General features: G+C 42.2%; 1 long non-coding RNA gene and 2 other non-coding genes across 3 annotated transcripts in view; 1 reads left to right on the forward strand and 2 right to left on the reverse strand.

Moving 5' to 3' along the window:
* Positions 1-7,898, forward strand: part of LOC118666278 — a 36,533-nt gene extending 28,635 nt beyond the window's left edge. The window contains exons 5-6 of the long non-coding RNA XR_004970924.1: positions 6,311-6,389; positions 7,735-7,898. This is a non-coding gene — a long non-coding RNA (uncharacterized LOC118666278). The remainder of the gene's footprint in view (positions 1-6,310; positions 6,390-7,734) is intronic.
* Positions 7,899-9,726: 1,828 nt separating this feature from the next.
* On the reverse strand, positions 9,727-9,798 carry TRNAC-GCA. Its single transcript has one exon. It is a non-coding gene; the product is annotated as a tRNA-Cys (tRNA).
* A 921-nt stretch (positions 9,799-10,719) lies between these two features.
* TRNAC-GCA lies at positions 10,720-10,791 on the reverse strand. The gene has a single exon. It is a non-coding gene; the product is annotated as a tRNA-Cys (tRNA).
* Positions 10,792-20,948: the final 10,157 nt, after the last annotated feature.

A 20,948-nucleotide genomic window follows, 5' to 3' on the forward strand; every position in this document is an offset into this window, starting at 1 on the left:
AAATAAGCTAGTCAGAGAAAGACAAGTATCACATGATCTCATACATATGTGGAATCTAATTGACAAAATAAATTGATGAACAAAATAGATCCACAGACATGGAAACATTGAACAGACTGACGAATCCCAGAGGGAAGAGGGGAGGGGTGGGTGGGAAGAAATTAACCAAAGAACTTATATACAAATATGCATAACCCAGGGACACAGATAATAGTGTGAGGGGAGGTAGGTGAGGAGTAGATGGTGTTAAAGTGTGTGTTGGGGGGGGGGGGGGGGAGACATCTATAATATGTTTTTTTCAGGCACTTATGCCATATGCTGATAAAAGAACTTAGAGCATACAGAATATTTACAATCCAGGGGTTAGACAAATATTTATTTGCAAATTTGTCGGGCATGTACCTCCAGGAAGACTACACTTGCCTGTGCTCTGACTTAAACAGCTATTTCTCTGCTGTGCTTTCCTGACATTCAATATAAAAAAATGTAATACTTACTTGCTGTCAAATAATTTTATTATATATATATATATATAATTTTAAATATAAAAAAAGCCTAATATGCAAAATTGTCACCTCTGGAGTTCTACCGGGAGACCGGGAGTTCAATTGCTTGCTATGATGTGCGCTGACCACCAGGGGGAGACACGTAATGAAGGAAGGCCCCAGGCGGCAGCTGGAAGGCCCAAATTGGGCCTGATCGCTGGCCAGGCCTAGAGACCCTACCCATGCATGAATTTCGTGCACCAGGCCTCTAGTCTAAAATATAAACCTGTGTGTGTGTGTTTTTTTCTATAAACCTGAAGGATCATGCAATGTACTTTAGGTAGTTGTGAGAGAGGTCATAAAAGATTACTATAAAGGATGCTATGAACTGTACTTCTGAATTACATGCTCTCTCTCTGAACCCACAGCTGATTCTGAGGCTATCTACCACATACTCAGCTGTTTGTTCCCCACACCATAGAAAGCCGACACTTTCTTCAGTTTTGAGATGGTTGATAAAATTCACTGGTTCCTTCTGCAGAAGTTTGCTTTTGAAGCTCGAATAAGACATAATGTTGTTTTTAATAGTTACATAACCTAAAGTTACACAGGTTGATATTTCATCTTCTGCAAACTCTCTCAGCCCCACAAGGGCTTTCTCCCTGAGCCACAGATCCTGGCGGTTTGGGTGGGAAATGGACCAATTCCTGTCTATCTCAGGGAGAATGCCTGGACTGAGGAGGGGAAAATTAAGAAAACTTAGACATGTTGAAATGGCAACTGTTTGTGGAAGATGCTTTTAAGGTCAAGTTACAAATGATGTGCACATAGGATGAATGAGAAGAGATCCAGAACACAAATGCTGGGCAGACAGAGTGGGAAGAGGTAACATGGGTCTGAGAAGGCTTCCAGGAAGCTCTAACACTGGTTCTCAACTTAGCTATAGACCAGGAGCCCTGGGGAGCATTTACCATCCCTGGGCTCCACCCCAGACATTCAGAACTAATTGGTCTGGGGTGGGGTCTGGGAAATGGCGCTTTTATGAACTCTCTGGTGATTCTAATTTATATTTGGAGTTCAGAAACACCGACTATCACATTAAGTCTCGTCATTTGCTGGTTCCAGAAGAAAAAAAATCTTTACACTGATGTCTTGTAAGGAAGATGAAATTGAAATACAGCACTATTTCAAAGACCAAAATTAGGAATAAATAGGGGGCACCCAGATTTGAACTGGGGACCTCTTAATCTGCAGTCAAATGCTCTACCCCTGAGCTATACCCCCTTCTGCTATAGTATGACTTAATTAATACCTTTATTCTCTATAGCCACACCCAGATTACCTCTAAATTTATGAGTTGCCACTGTAGGATGAACCTCTCTTGGGAGCTTTCAGACCTGCTTCAGTGAAAACTCATCAACCTGCTGTACAAGATTCAGGCACTCTCCTCAAAAGGCCTACAGCCTGTGTCCTGGGCTACAGTCCCTGGGTGTGAGCAGCAACCTGGGGAAGCACTGACATTGGCTGTTAGAATAGCCTTCAAGTCAAACGCTTGTTTGCTTGGTGGGTACCTGAAAAACAGAAACTCCACCTGACTGAGGTGTCTGTCCAAAACCATTTAATGAGGCTGACATTCCATTCCGGTTACTTTCTACTGAACTATACTTCCACTTCTTCCGTTAATATAGAGAATGATCCACTCCAAGAAATACGAAGTATGTGGTTGAATAGATTTAGGAATCCCTAAAAGTGTTAACAGTCCTATGTTAAGATAGTTATTTGATTTACTGATACTTTTGTTTAAAAATCTATGTTAAGCCCGGCTGGTGTGGCGCAGTGGTTGAGGGTTGACCTATGAACGAGGAGACCACAATTTGATTCCAGGTCAGGGCACATGCCCAGGTTGCAAGCTCCATCCCCAGTAGGGGGCATGCAGGAAGGAGCTGATAAATGATTCTCTCTCATCATTGATGTTTCTATCTCTCTCTCCCTCTCCCTTCCTCTCTGAAATCAATAAAAAAAATACTTTTTAAAAAAATCTATGTTCAACCTGGAGGAAATGGACAAATTCCTAGAAAAATACAACATTCCAAAACTCAATCAGGAAGAATCTAAAAATCTCAACAGGCCAATAACTATGGAAGAAATTGAAGCAGTCATCAAAAAGCTTCCAGCAAACAAAAGCCCAGGACCAGACGGCTTCACAGGGGAGTTTTACCAAACATTCAAGGAAGAACTAAAACCTATCCTCCTCAGACTACTACAAAAAATTCAAGAGGAAGGAACACTTCCAAGCTCATTCTATGAAGCCAGCATCACCCTAATACCAAAACCAGGTAAAGACAACACAATGAAAGAGAATTACAGGCCAATATCCCTCATGAACATAGATGCCAAAATCCTCAACAAAATCTTAGCAAATCGGATCCAGCAGTACATCAGAAAGATCATACACCATGACCAAGTAGGATTTATCCCAGAGATGCAAGGATGGTACAATATCCGCAAATCAATAAACGTGATACATCACATAAACAAATTGAAAGAAAAAAACCACATGGTCATATCAATTGATGCAGAAAAAGCATTTGACAAAATTCAACACCCATTTTTGATAAAAGCTCTCAGCAAGGTGGGAGTAGAAGGATCATACCTCAACATAATAAAAGCCATATATGACAGGCCCACAGCCAACATCATACTCAATGGACAAAAACTAACACCATTTCCCCTAAGAACAGGAACAAGACAGGGATGCCCCCTCTCACCACTCCTGTTCAACATAGTACTGGAAGTGTTAGCCATTGCAATTCGGCAAGAAGAAGAAATAAAAGGCATCCAAATTGGAAAAGAGGAAGTAAAACTGTCCTTATTTGCAGACGACATGATATTATACATACAAAACCCTAGAGACTCCATCCAAAAGCTACTGGACTTAATACATGAATTTGGCAATGTAGCAGGATACAAAATTAACCCCAAGAAATCCGAGGCATTTCTATACACCAATAGTGAACTTTCAGAAAGAGAGATTATAAAAACAATCCCGTTTACCATCGCACCAAAAAAATTAAGCTACCTAGGAATAAACTTAACTAAAGAGGTAAAAGACCTCTACTCAGAAAACTACAGGACGTTGAAAAATGATATAGAGGAAGACATAAACAGATGGAAGAACATACCGTGTTCATGGATTGGTAGAATCAACATCATTAAAATGTCCATACTACCCAAAGCAATCTATAAATTCAATGCACTTCCCATTAAAATACCAATGGCATACTTCAGAGATCTAGAACGAACTCTCCAAAAATTCATCTGGAATAAAAAAAGACCCCGAATAGCTGCAGCAATCCTGAAAAAGACCAAAGTAGGTGGGATCTCAATACCAGATATCAAGATGTATTACAAAGCCACTGTTCTCAAAACTGCCTGGTACTGGCACAAGAATAGGCATATAGATCAATGGAATAGAATAGAGAGCCCAGAAATCAGCCCGAACCAATATGCTCAATTAATATTTGACAAAGGAGGCAAGAACATACAATGGAGCCAAGATAGTCTCTTCAATAAATGGTGTTGGGAAAATTGGACAGATATATGCAAGAAAATGAAACTAGACCACCAACTTACACCATACACAAAAATAAACTCAAAATGGATAAAGGACTTAAATGTACGACAGGAAACCATAAAAATTCTAGAAGAATCCAAAGGCAACAAAATCTCAGACATATGCCGAAGCAATTTCTTCACTGATACAGCTCCTAGGGCACTTGAAACGAAAGAGAAAATGAACAAATGGGACTACATCAAAATAAAAAGCTTCTGCACAGCAAAAGAAACCATCAACAAAACAACGAGAAAACCCACTGTGTGGGAAAACATATTTGCCAATGTCATATCTGATAAGGGCCTAATCTCCAAAATTTATAGGGAACTCATACAACTTAACAAAAGGAAGATAAACAATCCAATCAAAAAATGGGCAAAGGACCTAAATAGACACCTTTCAAAAGAGGACATTCAGAAAGCCAAGAGACATATGAAAACATGCTCAAAGTCACTAATCATCCGAGAGATGCAAATCAAAACAACAATGAGGTACCATCTCACACCTGTCAGACTGGCTATCATCAACAAATCAACAAACGACAAGTGCTGGAGAGGATGTGGAGAAAAAGGAACACTTGTGCACTGCTGGTGGGAATGCAGACTGGTGCAGCCACTATGGAAGAGAGTATGGAGTTTCCTTAAAAAACTGAAAATGGAACTCCCATTTGACCCTGTGATCCCACTTCTAGGAATATATCCCAAGAAACCAGAAACACCAATCAGAAAGGATATATGCACCCCTATGTTCATAGCAGCACAATTCACCATAGCTAAGATCTGGAAACAGCCTAAGTGCCCATCAGTAGATGAATGGATCAGAAAACTGTGGTACATCTACATGATGGAATACTATGCTGCTCTAAAAAGGAAGGAACTCTTACCATTTGCAACGTCATGGATGGAACTGGAGAGCATTATGCTAAGTGAAATAAGCCAGTCAATGAAGGAAAAATACCACATGATCTCACTCATTCATGGATAATAGAGACCATTATAAACTTTTGAACAATAATAGATACAGAGGCAGAGCTGCCTCAAACAGATTGTCAAACTGCAGCAGGAAGGCTGGGGAGGGTTGCGGGGCAGGAGGTAGGGGGGTAAGAGATCAACTAAAGGACTTGTATGCATGCATATAAGCATAACCAGTGGACATAAGACATTGGGGGATAGGGGAGGCTAGGGGACTGTCTAGGGCGGGGGGATAAAATGGACACATATGTAATACCCTTTGTAATACTTTAAGCAATAAAAATTAAAAAAATATATATATATAATAAAATAAAATAAAAAAAAAAAGAAATTGGTCTAGACCAGAATTGCTGGATATTGGATGTACTAGAGAAGTGAGGTTTCAATGTTCCTGTTTCACTGATGATTAACTTCATGTTACATTTGTCCCATACATAAGTAAGATATTAGTAATAAGGGAAATTGTGTATGGTGTACATGGTTATTCACAATTTTTCTGTAAATCTGGAACTATTCTAAAATAAAACATCCATTAAAACAAAAACAAAAAATAAAAAAAAAATCTATGTTAATAAGTGAGATTGGACTATTGTTTTCTCTTTTACTGTCTTTGTTATTTTTTATATCAAATTTAACTAATCTCATGAGTTGGTAAAGGTACCACTTGTTTCTTATTCTCCAGAAGTGTTCACATAAGATATAAAAATAATAATTTACATTATTTCTTAAGTGTTTGGTATAACATATGTTGAAATGATCTGTGCCTAGAATAGTGTTTCTTTTTAATGGTAAAATTTTTCATTATGAATTCATTTTCTTCAGTTGTTAAAGGATAATTCATGATTTTGATTTCTTCTTGTATCAATTTTGGTAAATCTAAGCCAGAGGATGGGGACATCTCAATTAGTGTAAGTGTAAAGTCAGATTTATTAGAGAGAAATTATAAGCAACACATTAGGATGTCTATAATTACCCAAATTTTCTCTATCCCAAGAAAACATGTTCTTGGGCTGGAGACAATTGGATACACCCTCCTGAGTATTCCAGAAGACATTCTTCCTCTAGCACAGCATATATTTACGGGGAAGTTTGGAGGAACTACATAACAGTGGAAGCTTTTTGGTAAAGGAAATGACTTCACTGGAAAACAGGAGAGTGTGGAGCTTTGCCATTAATTGCATAGGAAATTGGCATACTAGGACCAGTATCAACTATAATCTTGTATTTTTCCCTTGAACCAGTTTAGTCCTGCTAAAACAACTAGAGGAGGAAGAGAGAACCAGGAACCATCTAGCAGACAAAGAATTCCTCTCTATTCAGGTAAGTTACATTTTTCTAGGAAATTTTCAATGCCATCTCAATATTACATTAAATTGGCACAAAGTCACTCATAACATTGTCTTATGATCTTTTTAACAGCTTTGGAAATTGTAATAATATGTCCTTTTCAATTCCTTATATTAGTTATTAGTGTTTTTTCTCTTCACTTTGTCAGTCTTGTCTGGGTTATTGTCATTATTTGTTTCAAAGAACAATTTTTGCTTTATTGGCCCTATCTAATATATTTGTTTTCGATTTCACCAATTTATGCTTTCATTCATTAATCTTTATTATTTGCTTCCTTATTTCTTTGGGTTTATTTTATTGTCCAGTTCATGCCTTTTGGGGATAGATGCTTAGTTAGTTAATTTTTACCTTTTCTCTTCATAATATTGTAAATACAGTAAGGCTATAAATTGCCCTCTGGGTACTGCTGTAGTTGCAACTGAACAGTTTCAATATCTAGTGTTTTCATCATTATTTAAATAAAAATATTTTATAATTCCTATTTTAATTGCAATTACTGCTTTGCTCCATCCGTTATTTAGAAGTATAATTTTTAATTTCCACACATGTGGGGGTTTTCTAGTTATTTGTTGGATTTTGTAATTTTTTTAATGTTATTTATTTATAGCTTAATGTTATTTTAGTCAGAAAGCATAGTCTTTGTGATTTAAACACTTTGGAATTTGTTAAGACTTGCTTTATGTTCAGTATGCAGTCAATTCTGTCAGTGTACCATGTGCACTTAGGAAAAAAAGGCAAGTCCTGCAATTGCTGAGTGTAAGGGTCTTTACACATTAATTAGGTCAAATTTGTTAATATATTCTATATTCTTCTGATATTATGTATGCTTGTTCTATCAATTCACAGGAGAGGGATTTTGAAATATCTCACATGATTGTGGGTATACCCACTTCTCTTTTTTAATCCTGTTCATTTATATTTAATATGTTTTGAGTGTATCAAATTTAGAATTGCCATACCTTCATGGTGAATTGAACTTTTTATCACTATACAATGACTTTCTTAAAATCCCTTTTCACCTCAAAACTATTTTGTCTGGTACTAATATAGCCACACTATGTATTATTGTCTTTAGTGTATTTTTTCTGGCCTTTTATTTTTAATATCTCTATCATTATATTTTATATGTGTCTCCTGTGAACAACATATAGTTGAATTGATGTTTTTTAATCCATGACATTCTTTGTCTTTTCACTGTGGCATTTTTTATACATTTATACTTAATATTAATACTGATAGTATTTTGGTTTAAACTTCCTACCTTCTTTGTCCTGCAAGTTCTAGTTTCTTTTTCTTTCCTTTATTGTCTCCTTTTGAGGACTCTAGGAAAAGACCCTCAGAACTGAGGCCTGAGCTCCCTGCACCCTGGCTACAACTGGTAAAACCCACAAGTATATATTGAGCTAATGGATTCGTCTGCAGAGGGGATTACCCAAAAGATGGTTAGTGTGTGGCTGACAGAAAGTGGAACCAGGACGTACACAAGGGAACCAGTAACCTTGTCTACTCCTGAGAGAAACCTGGACTCTTTGGGTTGGGCTTTGCATAGAATAAAAAAATAAGGAGCTAAAAACATTAGCACATTTCCTGTGTTGACCGGGGTGGGGACAAGTGTACCTGGGGGAGAGCAATGTTCTCAGCGCCCACAAAAGGTAGACTTCGGAGAGGTGCAGAACCAGATCACAGCTCCAGTCAAACTACACTCCTCTCCATCACAGACCATCCGATCCCTTTGTCTGGATTGCAGCCACATCAATGACTTCCTCACCCACTTCTGTCCCCTCACAAGACATTACCTCTGCTTAACAGAGAATGGAAGCAGCTAGACTTCAGCTCCTTGACACCTGTCTTCAGCTGTCCTTACCCTTTTTGCTTCCATCTCAGAGAAAAAACACTCCCCTCCCACTTCCAAAGTGAGCCACTCAGTCTATACTCCTGACCCATAACTGAATTCAGTTATTTCTCAATCCTGCTCCTTCCGCAGCCAAAAGCACACAAAAGTCTCTATCCTAAATTACAATAGGTTTCCCACTTTCCCCTTAGCCACTGCTGTATTTAACTTTGGACAAAAGTAATCATTATCTAACTCTACTTTCTCACATTATTCCTCATCCGATCCATCTTTATCAGCTACCAAGTCTTATCATTTTATCCTAAAATTTTCTCTGGAATTCCTTTTCTCCTCTGCATTGGGTTCCTTACTCTGTGTGCGTCATTGGGCAAATTCTTTAACTCTATAAGCTCCCGTTTCTTTATTTTAAGTAGGGACAAGTTTCTTGTGACAAATATGACAACTTAAGATAAATTGCCCAGCACAGTACTAGCCCATAGTAAGTGCTTAAAAATATAATGCTAGTTCCTTATCCTTGTCTTTTGGCAAATTCCATTCTCTGTAATGTCTCCTAAGTGATGTTCCCAAATAAAGGAACTGACCTTGTTGCTTCTTTGCAGTGTGCAGGGCTCCTGTTGACCACAGAACAAAGTCGGAATTCTAGCACATTCCTCACAGACTCTCTCTAATCTAATCATGTGCCTCCAACATTACGTCACAGGCACATTCCTGCTATGGGTGGGAGACAGGCTCTTCCATGGGAATTCGAGAAAAGCATTTCAAGGATCCACACACGGGAGATGGTGATACAGCAAGGTGGTTTATTGGTGATGGCTGCCCCTGAGCTTCCCACGTCCCATTTCCCTCTGTCCCGCCCTGGGAAAAGTCCAACCATGTCTTCAGCATGGCTGAAATAAAAATCAGCGAACAGGATTTCTGCTTTATAGTCCTCAGAAGCCTATGTGGTTTGTGGGCCCTGGTGGCCGCTAGACCTGCATGGTGCAGGTCCTGAGAAAGAGAGAGATTCATCTAAAATTATGTAGTCTCAGGCTTGGGATGAACCAGAGGCGTTTAAAAATAGCCAATCAGCTTCCCAATCTTTTGCAGGCTTCTGATGGTGTTCACACCCTGGTGAATGATCCCTTTCCCAGGTTATGCAGAAACTGAGGCACAACGAGATTGAGCAATTTATCCAAGGTGACACACTCTAACACCCCAGCGGGCATCGGGGCATCTCTAACACTTAGAATCAAAACCTGGTGTTCCTGGGAACTCTGCAGTGCTCCAATTGCTGCTAGGGGTATGCAGGGAACCACTTTTCTTAACATCTGGTGAGTCCATCAGTATGACTGGACTGTAGCTCTCCTGAAGTCCCCAGCCTCCTTCAAGACTTCACCTCCAAGTTGTGCTTGTCTAGGAACGAAGGATGGAAGGTGAGCTGCGAAGGAAGCTGGAAAGACTATTTAAAAATTACACATAAGGGGGCACCTGGATTTGAACCAGGGGCCTCTTGATCTGCAGTCAAATGCTCTACCACTGAGCTATACCCCCTCAGATATTAATGTAGCCTAATTGATGCCTTTCATCTGAGTGGTAACACTGGGCTCTGCAAAATTAAGTACTGCTCCCTTCCAGGACTGACTTTATGAAGCTGCCAGACCAGCTCATAATAAGACACCTTCCCTCAGTTCTGCAGCTTCTAAGCCTCAGTTCCTGGGTGGGGTCATCAGAGAGGAAAAAATGAGAGAAGCTGCCTGTAGAAACCCCAAAACATTTCCCATTGCTTTTTTTTGTTTGTTTTAGCCCAAGAGCAGCCTAACCATCTCCAAAACTACCCACCTATCTGGACTCCCAGTCCTTTACCTTTCTTCCTCCAGGGAAGACAGAAATGGGCTCGAATTCAGACAGTGTCACGGAGCTCCAACACTTGGTTGTGGAGGAGCAACACTGCAAATCTAGGTTTCCCTTGTTGGAGTAGCTAAGCTAGCCTTTTGGTCATTGAGGCTGAAGCAAGTGTGTGAGTGAGTTCTGGTGTGGAGAAACCAGCTCCCCAGAGGGAAATGTCAACCCTGTGAGAAGAACCTGGATGCTATGATTTGTCTCCATAGGTCTGACCACCACTCCACTGTGCCAAGCTGTTTCGGTGGGAAGGTGAGATAACAATTTAGGTTGCCCATTTACTGTTTGTTCCTACAAAAGCTGCTGTATCTGCAGCTCTCTTCTGCTGCCCTGGAAAAGCCCAGCAAAATTCTGTAGGAGAGTCGCTGCCTTCTCTTTGAGGACCCAAAAGAGTTGGATAAATGAGATATATAAAGAGGGGGAAACACCGGATATCAGAAAGCAGTTGTGCAAGGGCTAATTTCAGGAAGGATCTAATTGGAAGAATTCTAATTTCAGGAAGGATCATAATTGGCATGGCTGAAAGGAAACGGGAATATGGGCAACAGCTATGAATAGGAAAACCAAAGGAGTAGGGGGCACCCGGATTTGAACCAGGGACCTCTTGATCTGCAGTCAAATGCTCTACCCCTGAGCTATACCCCCTTACCTGTTATGCATCTGTAATTAAATACCTTTTCACCTGTGTTGCAACACCCACATCTATGCAGTGACATTTCTATTAATTCTTGGAAAGTTCTGGAGATGTGAAAAATTTGCCTTACAGCAAAATTAGCCAGTACCTTTTAGCCCCCAGAAAACTTCTCTGCTTACAATCTTTCAATCTCATCTTTCTTAGTACCACTTTAAAGGCACCTGTTTGGAAATTCGTTGCTAAGAGATGAACCATCCTTCCTTCCGCTCTTGGTAAATTCGGTCTACTTTAAACTTGCCTGCAGCACTCTCTCCCTGCCCCTCTCACCTCCCCTACACCACAGGTTGGATTAGGAGTTTTGTGGCCCATCTCCTTCTTTGCTCTTTTTTCTTCTCACTACATCTACTTCTTGGCTTTTGACAGTGTCTTCAATGAATCTAGGAAGCCCCGGCAAATTATTATTATTTTTATTATTATTTGATCCTTACCCAAGGATATGTTTTATTAATTTTAGAGGGAGAGAAATATCGATGTGAGAAAGAAACATCCATCAGTTGCCTCCTGCACATGGCCCAACCAGGATTGAACCTGCAACCTAGGTATGTACCCTGACAGGGAACTGACCCCACAACCTTTCTGGTATATGGGGACGACACTACAACCAACTGAGCCATCCGGTCAGGGCCCAGACAAATTATTTGAGTAATTTGGCCTAAGAGGCCACAACCCCCATCCTGGAGCCCAGGAAGCTACCCAGCTGTCCCAAGAGACCTCATACCAGAAGGTCAGCACTGCTGAAGCAGTGGAGGATCCAAGACCAGAGATGTCTCTGCTAGACGAACGCTGCACTGAGGCGCAGCAGTGCAGACCTAGAAAGTGAACAAGCCCTTGCCAACTGGCAGGAACATGGGAGGCATCAGTTGAAATAAAAAGGCCGCATAGACCCCAAAGGGTAGAGAAAAGATACCCGCCCAAAGGGGCACAGGAGGCCTACGTCCTACCAACCCTGTCCCTCAGTGGTTCCAGTGCAGCCACCAGGTACTTGGCTGAGGACCTACGGAAGTGGTAGCTAAGCAGAGTGGTAGTATTCTATCAGCTTTTCCACCAGCCCCTTCATGGTCCCACACCAGTGCTGAGATGGAGATTCCCTGATTCCCCTGTGTCTCTGACTTAACCACCTTGCCATGCTTGGAGAAGACTCCTCAGTGACTGTTCTCTGGACTCTTACTTCTCCCAGCTCATCCCACAATTGTGCAAGATCTTATTTCTGTTAATAATTCCCTTTATTCAGTAACACTTGGTGATAGGCTGCTCTGACTGACACATCTCACTGGGTCCATTTAATTTTTCATTCGTGTATGAAATATACAAAAATTTACAATCATAAGTGTTCAGCCTTGTGAACACCTGTATAACCCCACATCCAGATCAAGAAATGGAACATTACTCAGAGGTGGATGGGAAATGAGATAAGCGATGGAGTTGGGAATGTCTCTTCTCTGTGCGTACACATTTCTATATCCTGAACCTTTGAATCATTTTAATGTTTTACGTTTCCAAAAATAAAGCAACAAGTAGGAGGAGGTAAACATAAAAATAAATACAAACAAAAACCCTAACATTGATAATATGACCACAAAGAAGAAAACAGTGATGTACATTCTAAGGGGAAAAAGAGAGATTGTGTTACAATGAGAGATAGAACGTGAGTTAATAAGTAGTTTTGGTATAACTTACAAAAACTATTTTTGTGCAAATGAGTACATATATTGATATTTTGGGGAACCAGGATACTGACTGAGTCCGGAAATGTAAATAAGGGATGGAGAAAGGCAAGGGAAAACTGGAGTTAGACTGGAATTGTAAGTAGCTGTATGAATACACACACACACACACACACACACACACACACAATTCCTAATTCTGTCCTCTGAAAGGGGCTAGAAGTAACAACTCAGTTGCAGTGAGCACTCCTAATGTCTGTATTGTGGTTACTAAATGCCATTAAAAGGAACCAGGAACTCTTAGAGAAATGGCCGATTCCAGGGCTGGGCAAGAAACCTAAAAGATTAACAATGAAACATCCTGTGCCAGAAAGTTAAAAAGTGCTCAAGATCTGAACATCTGGACATGCCAACTGAACACTGGGCCAGCCTGAAGATGCTCACCACTAGCTAATTTTGGGACAATTTGAGCATCAAAACAAATAAAGATAAGACTGTGTTATGTAGCTCATTAAATTAAAAAATGCATGAATCCATATTAAGTATTATTTTTTAGGTGGAGAAAGGGAAGTTCTTCTTTACAAGTAAACTAACAAATGTAAAAGGAATGGTAAAAGTTTAAAATCACCATTTTATAGCCATTGTAAAAATTTATTTAGGGAAGAATCATTCATGGATGCTAAATTTGTTCAGTGAAAATTGGTGGGGACCAAAGTATAGAAAAATCTGTCAAACACACTTTCTTATTTTTTAAACACACTTTAATTGAATAATCAAATTCAACTTCAATAGTAGAACAAATTGACATCATTGCCTCTTGATGGAATGCACTGAGAAGGACATAATATCACCTTATGTAGTCATTTTGCTAGAATATTGAATTTTAACAAGAAAATAGGCAAACTGTTTTCTCCAAAAGTAACCACTGTCGGAACTTTTAACACATTTGTTGACCTATTTTGGATTCTCCCAATGTTATGTTTGTGAGATCCAGTCACAGCCATGCTGTCCTATGTATGTTGACTGCACGCACATTCTGCAAAACAACTAGCTCTGACCTTTCAAGAATGTCAATTTCATGAAAGAAACCAGAGGACTAGAGAACTATTCTAGACTAAAGTGACCTAAAAACACATGACTACCACATACAATACATGAGCCTTGATTGGGTCTTGTATTGGAAATAAAAGACAATTATCAATGAAGACATACAGGATGGGGGAAAAGTAGGTGTACAGTTGTATGTGAAACAATTTATTCTTTTATTATTTGTGAATTGTATTATTTTCCATACAAACAGCTGTAAACTTACTTTTCCCCACTTTATATAAAATATAAGTTGCATAATAGATTGGCGATTTTCAACTAGTCTACCACTAGAATTTTTAAAACATTCAGTACCTGACTGATTTAATCAGGAGAACTGACCTCTTATCCCTTAGATCAGCGGTTCTCAACCTGTGGGTCGCGACCCCTTTGGAGGTCGAATGACGCTTTCACAGGGGTCGCCTAAGACCATCAGAAAACACATATATAATTATATATTGTTTTTGTGATTAATCACTATGCTTTAATTATGTTCAATTTGTAACAATGAAAATACATCCTGCATGTCAGATATTTACATTACGATTCATAACAGTAGCAAAATTACAATTATGAAGTAGCAACGAAAATAATTTTATGGTTGGGGGTCACCACAATATGAGGAACTGTATTAAAGGGTCGCGGCATTAGGAAGGTTGAGAACCACTGCCTTAGATCATCAAATAAAAAAAAAAAAAAATGACAACAGCCAACACAACAATAGCAGTCCTATAAATACATAGGTCATATAATAGAGTTGTATCTTATTGGTCATGTCACATAATAAAGTTGCATCTGGTTCGTTAATCCTTGATACTGGGCATCTTTATATACAAGCATAGGCACCTGATTTTTTTAAAAAGTCACTTTGGCCCAGCCAGTGTTTCTCAATGGCTGAGCATCGACCCATGAACCAGGAGCTCACAGTTCGATTCCTAGTCAGGACACCTGCTCAGGGTTTCAGGCTCGATTCCCAGTGTGGGGTATACAGGAGGCAGCCAATCAATGATTCTCTCTCAGCATAGATGTTTCTATTTCTTCCCTCTCCCTCTCTCTGAAATCAATAAAAAAAATTATAAAAATATTTTAATAGGTATCATTTTGATTGATTTACAATAATAATAATCATAATCATAGTAATTGCCTACCCTTTTTGCTCCAAAGTGAGCCACACTAGCCAGGCAAAACAACTATTAACCTATTTTTTTAATCAGATCGTTAAAAAATATATTTTGTGTGTGCTGCAGAATTTTAGTAGTTTATGTGTGCCATGAAATGAAAAAACTTGGAAAATTTTGGTGCATCCCTTTGTGAGCTTTGTGCACAGTCTTGTTGTAGTTAAGCCTTGATTGTTGTAGGTAGCACTGGGAGGAATTGACCTCCAGGCCAATTGGCTGTGAGAATCAGCTGTGTCTACAGTGGGAGAACTTCTGTGCTGAAGACACCCCTCTGGGGCAAGACTTGCTTCAGTGGGGCTTAGGTGCTCACTGAGTCTGCCCCCTGAGTGTGTCCCTTATGGATCTGAGGAGTTGTAATCTGGATGGTCCCACTCTGACCACTGGGTACACTGGCTCTTGGATCTAAGGAGGTGCTAATTTAGCCTCTGCCTGAGGCTACCCAGCAGGAGCTATGAAGAGATCTGCAGATTCACCTTCCTTGTTTGGGGTTTGGAGGTGCCCAAATGAGGCCCAGCTGTGAAGCAATGCAAGCTACTGTCAGGCCTTGGGCCTTCTCTTGGAAGTTCTGGGTCTGTCTGGCCCAGCTGCAGTTTGTTAGGTAATTTTCAGATTGCAAAGGGCCAGGGCATTCATATGCAAAAGCCTCTGTGCACAGCTTGGGTGGGTCTGGGTCTCAGGGGATCAACAGGGCGGAGCAAGCAGCTATGGCTGATCCTCAGTCCTACCCTAAGAGGCCCTGCGTCTCAGTGTCCCAGTAATCGCTGCAAGCACCTCTGAGAGAAAGCCGCCCTCGAATTCCGAGTTCTGCCTGCTCCAGACCATCCAGTCTCTCCACGCACGAGTCCGGGTCCCCAGAGACTTCCTGGAACCAGAGTTCAGAGCAGTTGGGGGCTGTGACTCCGTCCCAATTAAAAAAGACAGCCGCGTCCTCAGGTGCCAGCCCTTGCCGCGTACGCCTCGGTATCTCTGCACTCCACCTCCGCACCTCCTCTGAGTCTCAGTGTGCTTTTCTCTTTCCTTCTAGTTGTAGAATTTCCACTCAGCCAGCCTTCCTGTAGTTCTGGATGATGTCCATTTTGTCTTTTAGTTGTATTTTTGAATTTGTGTGGGAGGCAGCAATTTCCGGTGTTTACCTATGCTGCCATCTTGGTTTCTCCTCTCTCCCACCATTTTTGAAGTCTTTAATTTTTCTCCATGATTTTTACAGTTTTCTGTGGAGAGATATTGTACATATTTGGTTATTATTTTTATTCCTTAGTAGTTGATGTCTTTTTTTTTAATATATTTTATTGATTTTTTTACAGAGAGGAAGGGAGAGAGATGCCCGCAACCAAGGTACATGCCCTTGACTGGAATCGAACCTGGGACCTTTCAGTCCGCAGGCCGACACTCTATCCACCGAGCCAAACCGGTTTCGGCTTATTTTTTAATTTTAATTTTTTAAAATTTATTGATTTTAGAGAGAGAAGAAGGTAAAGAGAGTAAAGAAACATCATTTTGTTGTTCCACCCATTTATGCATTCATTGGTTGATTCTTGCATGTGCTCTAACCTGGGATTGAACTTGCAACCTTGGTGCATCGGACGATACTCCAGCCAACTGAATAAATGACTTTACATGCTTGTTTTCCTAGGGCAGTTATAATTTCAGATAGTCTCTTTTATTCAGATGAATCTACAAATTGTCCCAGATTTTTCTCTATTTGAGGTCCAAATTATATCTCCCAGATTATCTCTTAGCACCAACAGGCCACATAAAACCTTTATTATTCAAAACCCTAGGTTTTTTTTTTTTTATTTAGAAAATATTATCACCTTGATTATACACTCTTCATGACTATCACCAGGCTGAGGATTTGGAAGGTTGGCAGAATGGACTTGTTGACCAGTTTCTACTGAGTTTTGTCCCTAGCCAAGCTAGAAGGAACTTGGTGTCCCCATAAAATATGCAATTTCATCTGACTAGCCTTTGATGTGACTGGCTTCCCTCCTTCCCCTCAAAAGCCATAGGCATTATTGTATTCATCACAAGTTCATCAAAAGTTGATGACTCAAGAGTCAGCCTTATGAAACAAAATCGCTTGTAAATATGAGTCAGAGTCTGAGTAATAACCTTGCTTCTATTATCTATATATATAAAAGCCTAAGCAACCGAATGACCGGTCACTATGACACACACTGCTGGAGTGTCGCTCATCTGACTAATGTGTCCCTGTGGCCTGATGACAGACACTCACTCCCTCAGTAATACTGCAGGTCCAATCTCCAGAAAACAGGCCAGACACTGATGGACCAGTGCCACCGACATGATCCTGACAGCGCTGCCAGCCTCCTGGAAGTCGGCCTCGGGCACCACAACTGCTTCCCTTCCCTAGATGCTCCGCAAGGAATAAACAATATAAAAGCAGCTGCCAGGTGGCTCCCGACAACCAGTGCGAAGGATGGATCCAGATTCCGGGCTGGCAAGGGTGTCCCACCACCCACCTGGAAGGCTGATCATGTCCTGGCGCCCCCCCCCCCCCCCCGACCCCAGACCCCACCTGTGCACGAATTTGTGCACCGGGCCTCTAGTAATTAATAATGTCATTGCTGGGTGAGCCATGTCCTGCACATTAAGTGTTCCTGAATGTACATGATGAGAAACATAATTTTTGTAACTAAGATACTATTTTCAAAAGCTCCTGAAAACTTAGTTATGGGCAAATTCAATAACTTTTGAATTGAGTTTAAAAAAACAAATCTAAACACAAATTCTGATGCTTGTTTCGTATGTCTGGATTTTCCCACATTTGGAGTTTGCTGGAAATAAGACCCACCTATGAATCTGTACTCCTCGTCTGTACTTGGCAAGGTGACCTCACTTCTGCCCTGGAGAGCCCAGGCCCAGAGTAGAACATGGGGTTCATGCTCACCAGCTTGTTCCCCAGGCTCCTCTGGGTGAGCTGCAGCCCTCCATGACCACACACCTTAGATTTTTCTAGGAGGGTGAAGGAGGTGGTGGTGGCATTAGTAACAAACCAAAAGGGAGTGATGAATTCTTGGGACCACAGTTGATCATACCACATATCACAGTTAATTAAGATTTGTACTAAGTAATTACTTTATGCTCTGTAATACTACCCTGTATCCAGCACCATAAGGAGAGAAGAGAAATAAGATATAACCTCTGTTCTCAAGAAACTTATAATCTACTAGAGACCCAGTGCATGAAATTCGTGCACAGGTAGGGTCCCTAGGCCTAGCCCAGGGGAGGGCCACAATGGGTTCTTAAACTGGACCGGAGGGCCGGAACAAAAGCATGGATGGAGTGTTTGTGTGAACTAATATAAATTCAAAGTAAACATCATTACATAAAAGGGTACGGTCTTTTTTTTTTTTTTTAGTTTTATTCATTTCAAATGGGCCGGATCCGGCCCGCAGGCCGTAGTTTGCCCACGGCTGGCCTAGCCAGTGATCAGGGCCTATCAGGTTCCCTGCCTCCCCCTCTCCTCCTTCTCTTGCCACCCATGTCTGTCACCACCTACCCCTGGTTCCCTGTCCCAGCCCTGGGCCTGGCCCCAGTTGGGCAATTGGGACCTGCTGGCCAGGGGAGGGCCAGGGGGAGGAACCCCGGAGGTTGGCTGCCTGCCCTGAGGAGGGAGCCGGACCTCGGCTCCCCCAGGGAAAGGGGCCTCATCTGCCACCAACCACCCCCGGTTCCCCATTCCAGCCTGGGGGTCCGGCCCCTATCAGGCAATCAAGGCCTGCAGGCCAGAAGGAGGGACCAGGAGGTTGGCCCGCAGGCCCCATTGGTGATCGGGGCATGCGAGCTTGGGGCAGCTTCTGCATTGAGCGTGTGCCCCCTAGTGGTCAGTGCACATCATAGCAACTGGTTGTTCCAGTCATTCTGGTCGTTTTGTTGTTCTGTTGTAATCATCACTTAGGCTTTTATATATATAGATGAGATGAGTTAGGACGCTATTTCATGTGTTAACATTTTTCTCTAAATGCCAACTGAATAGTACCAATATTGAAAGTTATGAGGTTGGCCAAGGCAGAGTTGGCTGCAAGCTTGATCGGGGTGGAAAGGCTTGGTGGGAGTTACGGGATGAGCTGGTCTGGGAAAGACAGTGTGTGTGGGGGGGGGGGGGAGGGGAGGACCTCCAGGTTTATAAGAGTAGGGGAAAGGTCATGAGGAAAGGCATGGGAGTGGAAATTCTCATGCCTACTTATGACACAGACTGGGCAAAAAATTGGAAATGGTGGGAAGACCATGGAGGTCTTAAATATCAGTCCAAAGGGGTGGGGTTTGTCTTTGTTCTTTTTGTGAACAGAGGCTGGAAGGCCATCTACCAGGGGTGCTTTGCAATGGATCCTTGCCTTAGGGGGAAGGTTGGGGGAGTCATTCTTTCCCAAACCTGGCTGTGTACCAGAGCCTCACCCCCACCCTAATCCCTATTAGAAGCTTGTTAAAAAATACCTTCTTTTAAGCAAGTTTTCCCCACAGTACTCAGGACCCATTCCTATTTTGATTCAATCGATCTGGGATGGGATCCAGAAATCCATGTCCTTCACGAGCTCACCCCAGAGACTCTGATGGAGCTAACCTGAGAATCTGCTAGGACAGGTCATTTCTATCCCAAAATGGCCCTGGCCTAAAGCAAAAGTTGAATTTTTAAAAAATCATATCCCTGAAAACTAGCTCTTCTTTCTGATCACTTCATTTCTATCACAAGTGCACACTCCCGGCCCTTCAGACTCAGTACTTTAGCATTATCCTGGAATATTTTTCACATAAACAACACAGGCAGCTGATTACCACTTCTCATTTCATATTCTTGACAGCGCCCTCAGATCTGCCCGTTCCTTTCTGTTCCCACTCGGGCTACATTTAGTCAAACCTTTTCTCACCTCAAGCTTAGACTGCTGGAGTAGTCTCCTGATTAATCTCTTATCCCTCCGGCACATCGCCTTCCCTGTCTTTGTCAGCACCATGAGTGGCAATCCCTGGGAGCTGAGGGCAAAGGAAAACAGCCAGGCCAATATCAGTGAGGAACACATACACACACACACACACACACACACACACACACACACACACCAGACCTCCCAAAATAGTTTGAATTAAGTGTCTCCCCCAGCATCACTCCTGAAGAGGTTGCACTTTTATTCACAGCGAACGCATCCGGGGTGACCCCTTTGCCCTGGTCTGCCCAGGCGGACGAGAGAAAACAAGGGCACGCTGAGCCCTCGCTGCTGCCCCCGAGCCCCGCAGAAGTCTGGAGCACGTGGTGCAGGTTCCTCTGCAGGAAGGAGCCACCCGAAAAGGAAGCGGAAAGGAAATGCATCCTGTGGCCACAGGGGGGCCCCCTTCAAAGGCTCCTTCCGTCCCCCACTCAGGTTCACTTTAGGTTTTTTTCCAATTTATTTTTCTCTCTCCTTCTTGTTTAAAAATGCTATTATTGCCACAAACTACTATAAAACATTATTATTACAAAATTTTTAAATTTGAAAAAGTTAGAAAATGTGTAAAAATGGCCCGAGGTCTCACTGTTATAAAGAAGATTCCTTAGACTACATGCCTCCAAACTGGTCATTTTATACACATACAGTCATTTAAAAAAAATAAAAATAGGACCATTCTGGACCGGCATCTCTTGTTTTATTTCTTCTTGGACCGGCGTCTCTTAAAATATCAGGAACATCTTCCCATACCAAGTTCTTTACCAACAAAATTTTAAATGATGATACTGTGTCCCCCTGGTCATTCCATTAAAAATGTGTTTATGGGTAACAAACACGGTAGGGTTCTGAGTGACTGCCTACCGGGGTTGACCGAACCACGTTCCTATTGTTGGGGGAATTTTTTCCGTAAATAAGCAACGACACCGTAAGAAGCCCAAGGCGCCCGGCAGGACCCAAAGCGGCAGGTGCGACGTCGCGGGTCCCCCGGGGGCGTAGGGGGCCGGTGCAGCCGCGCGGGTCCCCGGAGGGGGGCGATCCTCGCGGTCACCGGGTCCCTACGGACGCGGCCGGCGGCAGGTGGGGCGCGGGGTCCGCGGTGACTCAGCGCGCGCGCGCGGCCGTTTCCGGAGGGGCGGGTGTCGGGGGTCCGCGGGGCGGGGCGGGGCGGGGTGCGGCGCGGCGGGGCGGGGCGGGCGCCTGCCGTTCGGCGCTCGGGCTGCAGGTGGGGCTGTGCGGC

This window comes from Myotis myotis, unplaced genomic scaffold, assembly GCF_014108235.1.
Source record: "Myotis myotis isolate mMyoMyo1 unplaced genomic scaffold, mMyoMyo1.p scaffold_m19_p_11, whole genome shotgun sequence".
Classification (NCBI taxonomy): Eukaryota; Metazoa; Chordata; class Mammalia; order Chiroptera; family Vespertilionidae; genus Myotis; species Myotis myotis.